The 15,336-nt window shown below is 49.4% G+C and overlaps 1 protein-coding gene across 4 annotated transcripts in view; it reads left to right on the forward strand.

The window, feature by feature from the left end:
• The window catches only part of PCID2 (PCI domain containing 2), a 339,645-nt gene that overhangs the window by 120,407 nt on the left and 203,902 nt on the right, over positions 1 to 15,336 (forward strand). The window lies entirely within an intron of this gene.

Below are 15,336 nucleotides of genomic sequence, written 5' to 3' on the forward strand. Positions count from 1 at the left end.
TCTGACCATGCGACAAGGTGTCTTCCCAGACCACTTTTCACCTGGTTTTGTTTTGCAAATTGTATAACAAAGAACGCTCCAGATGGATAAAACAATATTTGAGAGGTGGGGCCTGGCGGCAGTGTAGGCCTGCGTATTTGAACTTGCAACTACTGGGAAACCCTCTATGCATAATGACTATGACAATGTTTTTAAAAAGTGTACTGAAACGACGGAGCTCATTATGAACTATTAACTATTCGATTGAATCACACTAATGGATTTAATACTTTAAAAAAAATATTATGTATGTTTGTATGGATATATCTTTTGTATGAATCGCTTTTATGATTTTTAACATGTGAAAATCGAATAAAGCTTTTGAAACTAAACGTTCAGCTTTATTTTCTGAACTAGTGTTCAATTTTCCTATGGGACATTGCATGAGGAAAACGCGGTTTGGGACCCCTCCTTTTAATTGGGCCCTGCTTGATCGATCTCCCCTCAATTTTCCAGGAAGTAGCTGAAGTGGATGAGACTGTTTTCTTTTTTTTGGTGATAGATTCATGAAGTTTCGCCAAACAGCACTAACGTTATTAGCAAACCAAAAAAAACAATTTCCTGTGGAAAAGTGATCCTAACTGCCACAGCCAACGGGTAATAAGCAAGGCTGCATTTCTATGGTAAGAAAACATGTGGATAGTGATGCCAGTGGGGGTGTGGAATGTGTAATTTACAGAGATGGCATATGTTTAATTTCAAAACAGAAAAAGATACTCCTTGACCGCGTAGTGGTCAGTTGTGTTAGAAATTAAACTGTACCCGAGGTAGAGAAATAGAGATAGAGGGGGACTCTCTAGTGTAAGGTTGTACCTAACCCAACCATGAATGTAGGGAAAAAACTATTTTGTTTATATTACCCTCACGCACCCTAGTGGTGTCATGCTTCATCATCTGGTCACCCCGACCCCTAGAAGTCGGGGTGGGCTCAACCACAGTGTTGGGAGCTCTTTGAACAGATAAGAGGAGAGGGGGCTCTAAAGATAAAATACCTCAGGCAGATCCCCGGTTTCCCTTTATTTTTGGGTCTGTCTGGGTAATTAAAAAATCTAAAAGTGGGTCTTATTAGGATATTATGGTCCTAAGACCCTAGTGCCGACATGTTTCAGTCCATAATGGCCATAAAGGTCCAGGACTTTCTTCAGGGCAATTGGACCCCCCTACCACCCATCTTGATAAATTCCAGCTACGATGTGAACTCAGTGAATTTTTCAGAAAGATCAGACTGAAAACCTTCTTTCATGATAAAGATGAAATCCCCAATGATGGCAACTACACTGGCCTGAAACTCAAGTCTACGTTTTATCCACCATCATCCATGATGCCTCCTGAGATACTTGCTTTTGAGGAAGCAGTCGTAAAAGAAGTAGAAGAACTCCAACCACGCAAGAACACTTTAAACAACTTGAGCAATAAAGAGCGCATGGCCCTAACCCAGAGGTCGTCAAACTGTGGAGCGCGCCCCCCTTGGGGGGCGTCGATGGGTTCCCAGGGTGGCGCAAATGCCTCTGAAAGTACATGTAAATGAAGATGGCCTGGAAGTGCAGCGATGTTAATTTGCTGCATTTCCAGGCTGTTTTCATTTACTCGGAGACAAGAAGTGTGAACTGTGATCAGAGTGGCTTGGGGGTGGGAGGGTCAGTGAGTGTGCTAGCAGGGTCAAAGAATGTGCTAAAAAAAAGCCGATCTAGCCTCCAGCTGTAGCAGTGTAGGCTATTTTTGTATTGCTACTTGTTTGCACGCTCTGTAAAAGGTTGAATCCCTGTGTTCTATGTTTTCCCATTGGCTGTAATGTAGTAGCAGTTAAAAGGGGTCTGAGATTACAAGGTGCCACTGAGGCGAAGTCTGTTCAGTGGGTGCGCCCCAAACCAGCTATTTAGTGCCTAATAGTCTTTATAGGTCCCCCTTAATGTGGTGCAGCTGTTTAGAGAAGATTTATCCTCTGCATGTTGCAAGAGGAGCACTCACCAGCAAGTCCAAGCTGCCTTGCTAGTGCAAGTCATCAGCGATTGTCTTGAAGACTCGGCAAGTTGGCAGCAGGGTGAGTTCGAGTTCCAGGGCCACCGTGAGGCCTTGTTTGCATGTCCTGTCCCACTCCAGAGGGCCAGGACTGGAGGGTACGAGCAGGCCCACAGTCAGTGGTTGTATGTGAATAACACATTTTGAAAACTACCAAAAAACAGTGTGTTACTTTCAACAAGTCTGGAAGATTGTAACTCCATAAGAAGAATATTCTAGCCATTGCGCTTTGTTTGGGAGCTCATTGCCCTAATTTGTGAGCATTGTTTGGGCTCTTCAAAATAAAAGAAATAATATTTTCTGAATATTGGCATAAATAATGAAACACGTGCCAGAGGTTTTTCATTCGTGACAGAAAACATCTGACCCCTGGAATAATTGGAGTGTGATTAAAACAACCTGGAAAATGACTGACTTGAGTAAATTGAGCTGCATCCACCATACTAATTTGCTGGTAGAAACCTAATATCACTTATTTACTGGCTTTCTTCTTTCTTCAAACGCCAAGGCTTTCATCTTCTTCAAGCTGCTTGTATCACCCATGTGTATACTATGTCAAATTTTTTTTTTTTTTATGTTTAGGACCATAACAAATCAATATTCTATTCAATGTGCTGTAAAATTAAATACTGCCTCTTCTAGGTGCTGTGCTACAACTGTCATAAGCCCCACCCCGTGCACGCAACCATATACCTCCTGCTCCCCCGATCCTTGCAATAAATTTTGGAGGGGGGCCCGACCTCAAAACATTTTGCTTAGGGGGGGCTCTGAGCAAAAAAGTTTGAAGACCTCTGCCCTAACCCAACTCAAGAGCAGAACAGAATTGGTTGTCAAGCCGGCTGACAAAGGCGGTGAAACGGTGATACAAAGTACCAACGCCTACAGGACAGCAGGTCTCACCCTGTTGGCTGACAACAAATTTTACAGAAAGATCAACCGAGACCCAACACAACGTCTTAAAAAAACCATCTCGACAATAACATCAAACGCCCTTGAGAGGGAGTGGATTACCAAGAAAGAACACAAGTTCCTCAATCAGGAAGATCCACGAACACCAATGTTATATACCATCCCAAAAATCCATAAAGGAAAAATACCCCCCCCCCCCGATAGACCCATTGTCTCCGGAATCGGATCAATCCTCGAGCCTCTTTCACAATACACCAACTGGTTCCTGCGCCCTCTGGTCGGACACATAACATCGTATGTACAAGATACCAAACACCTTTTGAACCTCCTGATGGATGTGGAATACAACCCGGGAGAACACTGCCTGGTATGCTTAGATGTCGAGGCACTTTACACCAGTATACCCCAGGCACAAAGCATTGAAGTCATCGAAGGACTTCTCAGGAAGGAAGATTGGCAGTGGACTGCCCCCATTGAATGGGTGACTTCTCAAATGCGGCTGGCACTAACTGAGATTTTTTTCAGATTTGAGAATACACTATATATTTACAAGTCCATGTGTTAGACCTGTCTGGCTTTTTGGCAATGTCCCTCCTAATTTTTATTTATTTTGTCCCCTTTTTGCCCCTCATACCCTTATTAATTTTTGTGTCTACTGACTTTTTATAGGTGTTGGCCAGGGGGATAGGTGTTCCCTCTCCCCCTCATAGTTTTTTACCTCAGGTCCAGAGGCCTGTTCTGACAGGAAAGTTGGCACCACCTAAAATGGTGGCCACCAACTGCCCCAACTGTCACCAACAGAACTTGGCCATAGCCTAACATAGGGCATTCCAGAACCTTCTGGTCCATTCTGGACCACTGAAGGGCAGCCTATATAAGGCGGAATGCGGGGCAGCCATTTTGTCTACCTGTGGAAGTCAGCTGGAGGACAGGCTGTAGCCAAGGGTGGGAGAGGTCAGACATAGGGTTGACCTCCTAGATAGGGAAGCTGCCTTGGGTTGTCACCTCAAAATTCCCCTTTTGGGTTATTTGTCCTGACCCCGCTGTGTAGGATTACTGGAGACCCTGGGCGCCTAGCTTGCCCCTTGTCCAAACTGTACAGGGGAGGTTTGAGGAGAAGGAGACTGCAGTGCTGCGGTGCGCAGTCCTCTGCCCAGCAGAAAGAGACTCAGGAAGGATAACCTTTCTCCCTAAAATCCCAACCCCTTCTTCAACTCAAGTGCTAAGAGGACTTTGTGAGGAGAACTGGGTACAGAATCAAGCTAGCGCTGTCCCTACCTTCCTGGGTGCTGGGGAAGGCTGGTGTCCTGAGGAGCCCTGGCTGGATCTACAGACAACTGGTCCCTGGAGTCCTTGGTGGAAGGCATCAAGCGTTTTGGTAAAGCGCCCAACCCCGGGATCCACTGAGCCTGGGAAGCTTGTCAGGGCTTCCCTTCGAAAGCGGGACCCCGGGGGCACCTTCCGCGCTCCAGTCGCGTTACCGAGTGGAGTCCCGGTTTGCCAAGAAGAGCCTGGGCGAGACGCTTTGCTGAGGCGCAATCGCGCATGCCCAGTCGGCTGTAATAATCCCTCAGGAGGGGCCTAGGTCCGAGCAGGCCCAGTGCGGTGTCGCTTCTCCCCCGCGCATGCGCAGGAGAGCCCGGGGGCGTGTGGAAGCGCCGACGCGACGCTGAGGAGAGCTGTCCGGAGGCAGCCTCGGCGAGTGGCAGAGATCGAGTGGGGCGCCGAGGGACCGATCCTGGACGGTGAGGAGCAGCCCTGTGGCGAGGCTGCATCACCGTGTCTGCGCTCTGTTTTCTGTGTGCAGAAGAGGTCTCCGCTCCTCTGAGAGGGAGCGAGGGGGCCAAGTAGCAGCGGTGAAGAGCCCTCGAGTCCAGAGGGTGAGCGGAGGACTCGACTGTTGCCTGCTCATACAAAGTAAGCGGTGAGGAGTGAGGGGAGGCGAGGGAGAGCTGGTTAGGCCTCCTTTTCGTCTGGGTTCCTTTCCACACTGGTTGAGCCTGAAAAGAAGAAGGAGGGGGGAAAAGCCTGGAAAACGAGGGGCTTAACTGTGGAAACACTGCTTATAACAAGGAGCCTGGTTAGCTGAGGGGTGTAAAGAATATAAGAGTCCCAGTCAACCCCTGGCTCTTGTTCATTAATGACAGTTGCCCCCCCCCCCCTCTGATGGAATAGAGTGTTTGGAAGGCAAAACAGAAGCACATTGCATCATTAACTGTCCTATGGACTTAGAGGGGTTATCTACCAGACCTGGTTGTGGTGCACATTCAACTGTAAGGCGCTATTGGAATTAATTATCAATCTGCATAGTAATTTAAGAGTGTTATTGCTATTGCTGAGACCAGTTATAGAGTATAGGTCATCTTTAGAAACTATGCCTAATTAAGCGCTAGAAATGCTAGGAATGTACCACTGATGATTTAAGCTAGCACCTTGATAGAATCTGTAACAAATTCCCTGACTAATAAGATTTGTGCTTTCATCTCATAAGGAAATCTACTTGTATTTAGGTGTTGCTGGGGTTTTTCCTCCCAAGGTTCTAGCAGAAGTGATAAATAACCTGATTGATTCTAAGGTACAGGTTATCCTTATGTACAAGTGTAATAGGAGTTCAGGGATATAGCAACTGCTTTAAAGACAACGTGTTAATCTGCTATTAATTTCAAAAGTGTAACTGCTGATTCTAAAAGTGATCTGAAATGTTTTGAGCTAATTACATGTGAGATACTTATATTTGACAACCCAGAGAACATTATTTTTTATATAAAGCAGTACGTATTTTCACATAATTATGATGTAGTGTTTTCTTTTTGAGTGCTATTGTGTGGAATTACTTTTGGGTGGTCTGCAACCTTTACACTGTGCCTCTGAATGTTAGTCTTGCCCTAGGCCAGGCTACCTAATTCCAACATATTGGTGCCTAGCGGTGGGATTGCGGACTTGGTTGCAGCTACTTACTAGTAATTTGACGTAATACACCTAACCTACACCAGGAGTTTTCTCCTTGCGGCCCTCCCAATTAGTCCTTTTGTTTTTTCTAAATTTATTCCTGGTGGTGGGTGGAGTTGGTTTTAGGTTACCCTTACCCCTCTGAAATTTCTGGTGTGTATCCAGGTTTGCCAGACTCACAATGGAGTTTGCAGTGGAAAACCTGGAAGTCTATTCCGTGCCCCAATTGAGAATGTTCTGCCAACAAATGGGGGTCTTTTTCAAACAGGGTGCCAGGAAGGGGGAGCTCCAGACTAGCCTTAGGGCCTGGGTGGAGGCACACCAAGAGACAAAGGAGGAGGATGAAGAGGTTGACCAGGACTTGGTGGGGGAGGTAGAAGAGTTATTCCGCGATGAGGGGGAAAACTTACTCACCGAACCAATGTCCTATTCCAGAAAGGGCAGTAGCATTTCTGGGAAAAGCCTAACAGAAGCCGAGCTCACCGATAGGAGGGAGAAAAGACAGCTAAAGTGGGAGTTGGCTAAGTTGGAGCAGGAGAAAGAGGAGAGGAGGATGGTCCACGAGTTTAGACTGAAGGAACTGGAGCTCCAAAGTCTGCGACGGGGGTCCTCTCCTGTTAGGAATGGTGGCAGCGAACCAAAAGAGTCAGCCAGGGAGACCAAACCCTATATCCCAAAGGACCTGATAGCGAGCTTCAGTCAGGGGGATGATGTAGCTAAGTGGCTGGCCGCTTATGAGGTTTCTTTGAAGGTTCATGGAGTGCAGGAGAAGCACTGGGGGGGTAGCTTGTACAAGTACATGCCTCCTGCTGGTCGGGACACCTTGCTGGCCCTGGATCCAGAGGAACAGACAAACTACCCCACCATGAAGCTGGCGTTATTGAGGAAGTTCGGGCTCACCCCAGAAAGGTACCGACAGAAGTTTAGGGGGAGCCACAAGATGGGCACTCAGAACTGGGTGGACTTCCTTGATTATGCCAGAAAGGCCTTAGAGGGTTGGGTCAAGGGCAGTGAGGTAAAGGATTATGAGGGGCTGTACAATCTATTTTTGAAAGAACACCTCCTCGAGAAATGTTTTCCCGAGCTGCGCCAACACCTGGTAGACAGCAAGCTGACCAATCCCCGGAAGCTTGCAGAGGAGGCGGACATCTGGACAAGTACTCGGGTGTCCTCCAAGGGGACTGGAGGGGAATCTCAAAAAGCCGGACAGGGCGCCCCCCAGAAGAAGGAGGGGGGGGAGAAAAAGAAAGAGTTCTCTAAAGGTCCCCAAAATAACTTCCAAGGGAAGGGAGCAGGTTTTACCCCTAGGGCAAACCCGCCCCGGAACCCTTATCCTGGCCAAAGCCAGCAGCCCAGGGTTCCCCACTGTTTTGAATGCGGTGGCGTTGGACATTATAAGGGAGATGTCAGATGCCCAAAGAGACCACCCCCTCCCACCGGAGGAAAGTCACCGGGAGTAGCTAGTGTAGCGCTCGGGGAGGAGTTGCCCTTAGATAAGGGGGGTGAGTGGGCGGGTGTCACCTTAGTGTCCCTGGGAGAGCGGGAGATGGTGCCAAAGATCCAGGTGCCCCCAAATACTACAAAGTATGGGCAATGGGTTACCATCAATGGCCAGAGAGGGGAGGCTCTGAGGGATACAGGAGCCAGCATGACTATGGTGAGAAGTCAGCTGGTGTCCCCAGAGCAGGTTGTTCCTAATGTACTCCACCCCGCCGCGATGGCTGACGGCAGAATGGGCCACTATCCAGTGGCTGAGGTTCCCTTTGAGTGGGAGGGGGTTGCAGGTTCACTTCGAGTTGCCGTAAGCCCTGCCGTGCCAGTCGATTGTCTGTTGGGGAATGACATGGAACACAACACTTGGAGAGAGGTGGAATACCGGACGCATTCTGCGATGCTGGGTACACCTAACTGGGCCTGTGTCAGCACAAGGTCTGCGACTGCCCGGAGAGGGAGTTCGCCTGGGTTGGAGCCTGGAACAATGGCCCAACCCGCTGCTAAAAAGGGTCAGAAACGGAGACAGGGACGGCCTGCTCCGGCTTCCACGCCCCATGAGACAGATCGGCCACCTGCAGTGGTAGGCCAGGAGTCCGTGGAGGGGGAAGTAGACTCTCTGGAGGATTTGCCCATCCCTGCTGAATGGCATGTGGAGGGAGGTCCTACCAGAGAGGACTTCTGTAGGGGGCAGAGGGAGTGCCCTACCCTTGAGGGACTGAGGCGTCAGGCCGAAGCCCAGGCAGCAGGTGATGTTACGGGACACTACCATCTTTACTGGGAGGATGGACTCCTCTACAGTGAACCCAAGGTACCTCTACCTGGCTCATCAAGGGCCTTGGTGGTCCCGCAGCAGTACCGAGCCTTTCTGCTGGAATTGGCTCATGCGATACCACTGGCAGGACACTTAGGCCAGGACAAGACCTTTGCACGGCTTGTCCTCCACTTTTACTGGCCTCGAATGAAAGTGGCGTCCGACACATACTGTAGGACATGTGTAACCTGCCAGGCCAGTGGGAAAACAGGGGTGAAGCTAAAGGCTCCCCTGGAACCGCTTCCAGTCGTTAGCACCCCCTTTGAGAGGGTGGGCATCGACATTGTAGGGCCATTGGATCCACCAACAACAGCTGGTCACAGGTTCATCCTGGTTCTGGTGGATCATGCCACACGGTACCCAGAGGCCATCCCTCTGAGGACTGTTACTGCACCTGTGGTGGCTAGGGCCCTGATGGGAATCTTTACTAGGGTAGGATTCCCAAAGGAGGTTGTGTCCGACAGGGGGACTAACTTCCTGTCTGCTTACATGCGGACCATGTGGAAGGAGTGTGGGGTGACCTACCGGTTCACCACTCCCTATCACCCCCAGTCCAATGGACTGGTTGAGAGGTTCAATAAGACCCTGAAGGGCATGATAAGAAGTCTGCCAGAGAGTTTACGGAGGAAGTGGGACGTCCTCCTACCTTGCTTACTGTTCTCCTACAGAGAGGTGCCACAGAAAGGAGTGGGCTTCAGCCCATTCGAATTGTTGTATGGGCACCCGGTGCGTGGGCCTCTCAGCCTGGTGAAGGAAGGATGGGAGAAGTCTCCCAGAAAACCTCCCCAGGATGTGGTGAGCTACATGTTGGCCTTCAGAAGCCAGATGGCCAAGTTGTGGAAGCAGGCTGCTGACAACTTGGAGGCCAGTCAGGCAGTCATGAAGGAATGGTATGATCAGAATGCTCACCCGGTGGAGTTGGAGCCTGGCCAGAAAGTCTGGGTGATGGAACCGGGAGAGCTAAGTGCCCTTCAGGATCGTTGGACAGGCCCATTTGAGGTGTTGGAGAAAAAGGGTAAGGCCACCTACTTGGTGGATCTTAAGACCCCGCGGCAGCCCCTACGGGTGCTGCATGCCAATCGCCTCAAGCCCCACCATGAGAGGCCAGAGGTCATCCTGATGTTGGTGACTGATGGTGCTGAGGAAGCAGAAAGCGAACCTCTCCCAGACCTCTTTTCATGTCAAGAGAAGGATGGGTCGGTGGAGGGAGTGATTCTCTCCCCGTCTCTCACTCCTGAGCAACGAGAGGACTGCCGACAGGTATTGGGGCAGTACTCTTCACTGTTTTCCCTTGTCCCAGGAAGAACCCACCTGTGTACCCATGATGTGGACACAGGAGACAGCCCCCCAGTGAAATCCAAGACCTATAGGCTGTCGGACAAGGTGAAGGCAAGCATCCATGGCGAAGTTGCCAAGATGTTAGAGCTAGGAGTGATAGAACCGTCCAGCAGCCCTTGGTCCAGTCCGGTGGTGCTAGTCCCAAAAGCCGCCCCACCGGGCACCACACCAGAACTGAGGTTCTGTGTGGATTACCGAGGACTGAACTCAGTTACCAAAACTGATGCTCATCCAATCCCCAGGGCGGATGAGTTAATTGACCGGCTAGGAGCTGCCCAATACCTCAGTACCTTTGACCTCACCTCAGGGTACTGGCAGATCTCCTTGACAGATGGAGCAAGGGAAAGGTCAGCCTTTTCCACGCCCGAGGGACACTTCCAGTTCTGTGTGATGCCCTTTGGTCTCAAGAACGCCCCTGCCACATTTCAGCGACTGGTGAACCAGGTCCTCTCTGGAATGGAGGGTTTCTCGGCTGCTTACCTGGATGACATTGCTGTCTTCAGTAGCAGTTGGGAGGACCACTTGCAACATTTGCAAGCAGTTCTCCAGGCGCTGAAACAAGCTGGATTGACCATCAAAGCCAGCAAATGCCAGATTGGGCAGGGGTCGGTTGTGTACCTCGGACACTTGGTGGGTAGGGGGTCCGTGCAACCCCTACAGGCGAAGATTGAGGCAATCATGGCCTGGGAACCCCCCAAGACACAGACTGAGGTCCGAGCTTTCTTGGGCCTCACAGGTTACTACCGTCGCTTTGTGAAGGGGTATGGCACTATTGTAGCGCCCCTCACAGAGCTCACATCTAGGAAACAACCTCGACGGGTAGTTTGGACAAAGGCTTGTCAGCACGCCTTTGAAAAGTTGAAGCAGGCAATGTGCGAAGCACCGGTCCTGAAGGCTCCCAATTTCTCCAAGGAGTTTATTGTGCAAACAGATGCATCCGAACATGGCATTGGGGCAGTGTTATCGCAACTCAATGAAGAGGGCCTGGATCAACCTGTAGTCTTCTTATCCAGGAGACTGCTTCCCCGGGAACAGAAGTGGAGTGCCATTGAGAGGGAAGCTTTTGCGGTGGTGTGGGCTCTGAAGAAGCTGCGGCCATACCTCTTTGGCTCGCACTTCCTGGTTCAGACTGACCACCGACCCCTTCGTTGGCTGATGCAGATGAAGGGGGAAAATCCCAAGTTGTTGAGGTGGTCCATCTCCCTACAGGGAATGGACTTTCGGGTGGAACATCGGCCTGGAGTGGACCACGCCAATGCAGACGGTCTCTCCAGGTATTTCCGCCTTAGTGATGAGGACTCCCAAGGGGTTGGGTAGTTCTCCCCACTTTCAGCTGGGGGGGACGCGTGTTAGACCTGTCTGGCTTTTTGGCAATGTCCCTCCTAATTTTTATTTATTTTGTCCCCTTTTTGCCCCTCATACCCTTATTAATTTTTGTGTCTACTGACTTTTTATAGGTGTTGGCCAGGGGGATAGGTGTTCCCTCTCCCCCTCATAGTTTTTTACCTCAGGTCCAGAGGCCTGTTCTGACAGGAAAGTTGGCACCACCTAAAATGGTGGCCACCAACTGCCCCAACTGTCACCAACAGAACTTGGCCATAGCCTAACATAGGGCATTCCAGAACCTTCTGGTCCATTCTGGACCACTGAAGGGCAGCCTATATAAGGCGGAATGCGGGGCAGCCATTTTGTCTACCTGTGGAAGTCAGCTGGAGGACAGGCTGTAGCCAAGGGTGGGAGAGGTCAGACATAGGGTTGACCTCCTAGATAGGGAAGCTGCCTTGGGTTGTCACCTCAAAATTCCCCTTTTGGGTTATTTGTCCTGACCCCGCTGTGTAGGATTACTGGAGACCCTGGGCGCCTAGCTTGCCCCTTGTCCAAACTGTACAGGGGAGGTTTGAGGAGAAGGAGACTGCAGTGCTGCGGTGCGCAGTCCTCTGCCCAGCAGAAAGAGACTCAGGAAGGATAACCTTTCTCCCTAAAATCCCAACCCCTTCTTCAACTCAAGTGCTAAGAGGACTTTGTGAGGAGAACTGGGTACAGAATCAAGCTAGCGCTGTCCCTACCTTCCTGGGTGCTGGGGAAGGCTGGTGTCCTGAGGAGCCCTGGCTGGATCTACAGACAACTGGTCCCTGGAGTCCTTGGTGGAAGGCATCAAGCGTTTTGGTAAAGCGCCCAACCCCGGGATCCACTGAGCCTGGGAAGCTTGTCAGGGCTTCCCTTCGAAAGCGGGACCCCGGGGGCACCTTCCGCGCTCCAGTCGCGTTACCGAGTGGAGTCCCGGTTTGCCAAGAAGAGCCTGGGCGAGACGCTTTGCTGAGGCGCAATCGCGCATGCCCAGTCGGCTGTAATAATCCCTCAGGAGGGGCCTAGGTCCGAGCAGGCCCAGTGCGGTGTCGCTTCTCCCCCGCGCATGCGCAGGAGAGCCCGGGGGCGTGTGGAAGCGCCGACGCGACGCTGAGGAGAGCTGTCCGGAGGCAGCCTCGGCGAGTGGCAGAGATCGAGTGGGGCGCCGAGGGACCGATCCTGGACGGTGAGGAGCAGCCCTGTGGCGAGGCTGCATCACCGTGTCTGCGCTCTGTTTTCTGTGTGCAGAAGAGGTCTCCGCTCCTCTGAGAGGGAGCGAGGGGGCCAAGTAGCAGCGGTGAAGAGCCCTCGAGTCCAGAGGGTGAGCGGAGGACTCGACTGTTGCCTGCTCATACAAAGTAAGCGGTGAGGAGTGAGGGGAGGCGAGGGAGAGCTGGTTAGGCCTCCTTTTCGTCTGGGTTCCTTTCCACACTGGTTGAGCCTGAAAAGAAGAAGGAGGGGGGAAAAGCCTGGAAAACGAGGGGCTTAACTGTGGAAACACTGCTTATAACAAGGAGCCTGGTTAGCTGAGGGGTGTAAAGAATATAAGAGTCCCAGTCAACCCCTGGCTCTTGTTCATTAATGACAGTTGCCCCCCCCCCCTCTGATGGAATAGAGTGTTTGGAAGGCAAAACAGAAGCACATTGCATCATTAACTGTCCTATGGACTTAGAGGGGTTATCTACCAGACCTGGTTGTGGTGCACATTCAACTGTAAGGCGCTATTGGAATTAATTATCAATCTGCATAGTAATTTAAGAGTGTTATTGCTATTGCTGAGACCAGTTATAGAGTATAGGTCATCTTTAGAAACTATGCCTAATTAAGCGCTAGAAATGCTAGGAATGTACCACTGATGATTTAAGCTAGCACCTTGATAGAATCTGTAACAAATTCCCTGACTAATAAGATTTGTGCTTTCATCTCATAAGGAAATCTACTTGTATTTAGGTGTTGCTGGGGTTTTTCCTCCCAAGGTTCTAGCAGAAGTGATAAATAACCTGATTGATTCTAAGGTACAGGTTATCCTTATGTACAAGTGTAATAGGAGTTCAGGGATATAGCAACTGCTTTAAAGACAACGTGTTAATCTGCTATTAATTTCAAAAGTGTAACTGCTGATTCTAAAAGTGATCTGAAATGTTTTGAGCTAATTACATGTGAGATACTTATATTTGACAACCCAGAGAACATTATTTTTTATATAAAGCAGTACGTATTTTCACATAATTATGATGTAGTGTTTTCTTTTTGAGTGCTATTGTGTGGAATTACTTTTGGGTGGTCTGCAACCTTTACACTGTGCCTCTGAATGTTAGTCTTGCCCTAGGCCAGGCTACCTAATTCCAACACCATGGAACTTCGATAGGCAGTACATTTGCTCCAAGCATCACATGCCTCTACATGAGCCACTTCGAGGACCAACATATATGGACTACAAACCCATACACCAATAACATATGCAAGTGGTACTGATACATAGATGATATCCTTGTCATCTGGAAAGGCGATGACCAGAGTCTTGATGAATTTACAATCTGGATAAATGGGTTAAATCCACACTTACGCTTTACCTTGAATAAAAACAGAGAATCGATCCCATTTCTAGACGTCAATATAATTGCCAACAATGGGTCACTTGGCAGCTCTCTCTAAACAAAACCAACCGATAAAAACAGCCTGTTAAGATTTAACAGCGCACACCCACGGGCCCTTAGGGAAAACTTACAGGTGGGACAATTCTTAAGGATTCGTCGAAATTGTTCTGAAGTCCAAGATTACAGGAAAGAAGCAGTTACTCACAGAGAAACTAAAAGAGAAGGACTATCCTGTTGAAATCATTGAGAAGGCTAAAAAGAGAGCACGGAATACCCAGCGAGAAGCCCTCCTCGAAACGAAAGAGAGAACACAACCACAACAAATGATCTGTGTTACCACATTTATTTAATCTTCAAACGACCTAAAGAAAATCATAAATAAGAAATGGCCCCTACTGACATCAAACAAATTGACGTATGAGAACCCTATGTTCTCATTAAAAGAAACCAGAGTCTGAGAGATGCCCTTGTCCACACAGACATATACAAACCAAAAAACGAGAACCAAACAACACTTTGGAGCACTGCACCGGTCACGGGACACTATCAATGCGGGTCGTGTGTGGCCTGCGAATTTACTGAACAGACAAAAACTTTAGAATTGGGACTACGTACACCATGGGAACAGAGATCCCACACTAATTGCAATTCTGAATCCGTGGTCTACCTCATTAAATGTCCTTGTGAACTGCTCTGTATAGGCATAACTAGTCAAAAAGTAAAGATACGAATTAGTGAACATAGAAGCACAATCAGGCGAGCAGTCACAGCCACCAGATTGACAGCACGCTACGTTGAAAAACAACATAAAGACACAGACATACGATGGACAATAATTGAGCAGGTTAAAGGCACGGGCAACCTTCAGAAAAGACTTCTAGAGGGGGAACAACGCTGGTTGTACCGCCTATAAACCCATATCAATGGTCTTAATGACAGTATACCTTGGGGCCAACTCAACAAATGAATCCATCAGACCCCATTGCTCCTAACACCTTGTGCCGTAAATTTCCCCCTCTTGGCCTAGCCCTTCTATTCCCTGACTAGCACCAACACATGCAATAATCCTGCCACCCTTGCCTACTACCGTCCACTCACAAGCATATGAGACCCCCACAACTGTACTCTCATACAGGGAAGTTCCAATGGTCCGCTACCCTAAAGTAATCACTATCTGGCCTCGGGACACTATTTGATCAAATTATGGTCCTCCCTCAGTGTGGTACTTTAATCTCCCAGACTCATCAATCCGTTAACACACTTTCGTATAGCGTTTTATGATTCTGCATCACCTTCATTCGGAGTTTGCCACTTCCACATATGAGAGTACTATGGCACCTCCCACACTGCAGCTAGACATATATAACTTACCCCCGGGTACTACTGGTAATACGAGGTGATTGGTTCCTTTCCATGGGTCATTTTCACTGAATCTTGGACTACAATGTTAAAAAGAACTGCAATTCCCATGCGGTCGCTTCCTCGGTGCACGCACTGACACGTACACACTACGTCATTTCCTGGTGAAAGCGGAGGGGCGTCGCCAAGGGACTCCAGCGGCCACTCGCGCTCCTGTATTTTAACTTGAACATCGATCACTCAGGCTGCAAGAGCCGAGAACCGGGACCTACTTAGGTTGAAATGCTGGGTGAGACCTCTAATTGAAGTAACTAGCCTCCACGGGGATATTCTTGACCCCTCCCGTACCACGAGTACGAAGCCCGTTTTTCCTGTAAATTCGTTCTGTGAGCATTTCCATAGGGTTGACTTCGCTCCTATTACACAATCCCCAGGCCCACCCACATTATCGTACCGGTCCTGTGTGAAAAAGGT

Source organism: Lissotriton helveticus, chromosome 8 (assembly GCF_964261635.1).
Source record: "Lissotriton helveticus chromosome 8, aLisHel1.1, whole genome shotgun sequence".
NCBI lineage: Eukaryota > Metazoa > Chordata > Amphibia > Caudata > Salamandridae > Lissotriton > Lissotriton helveticus.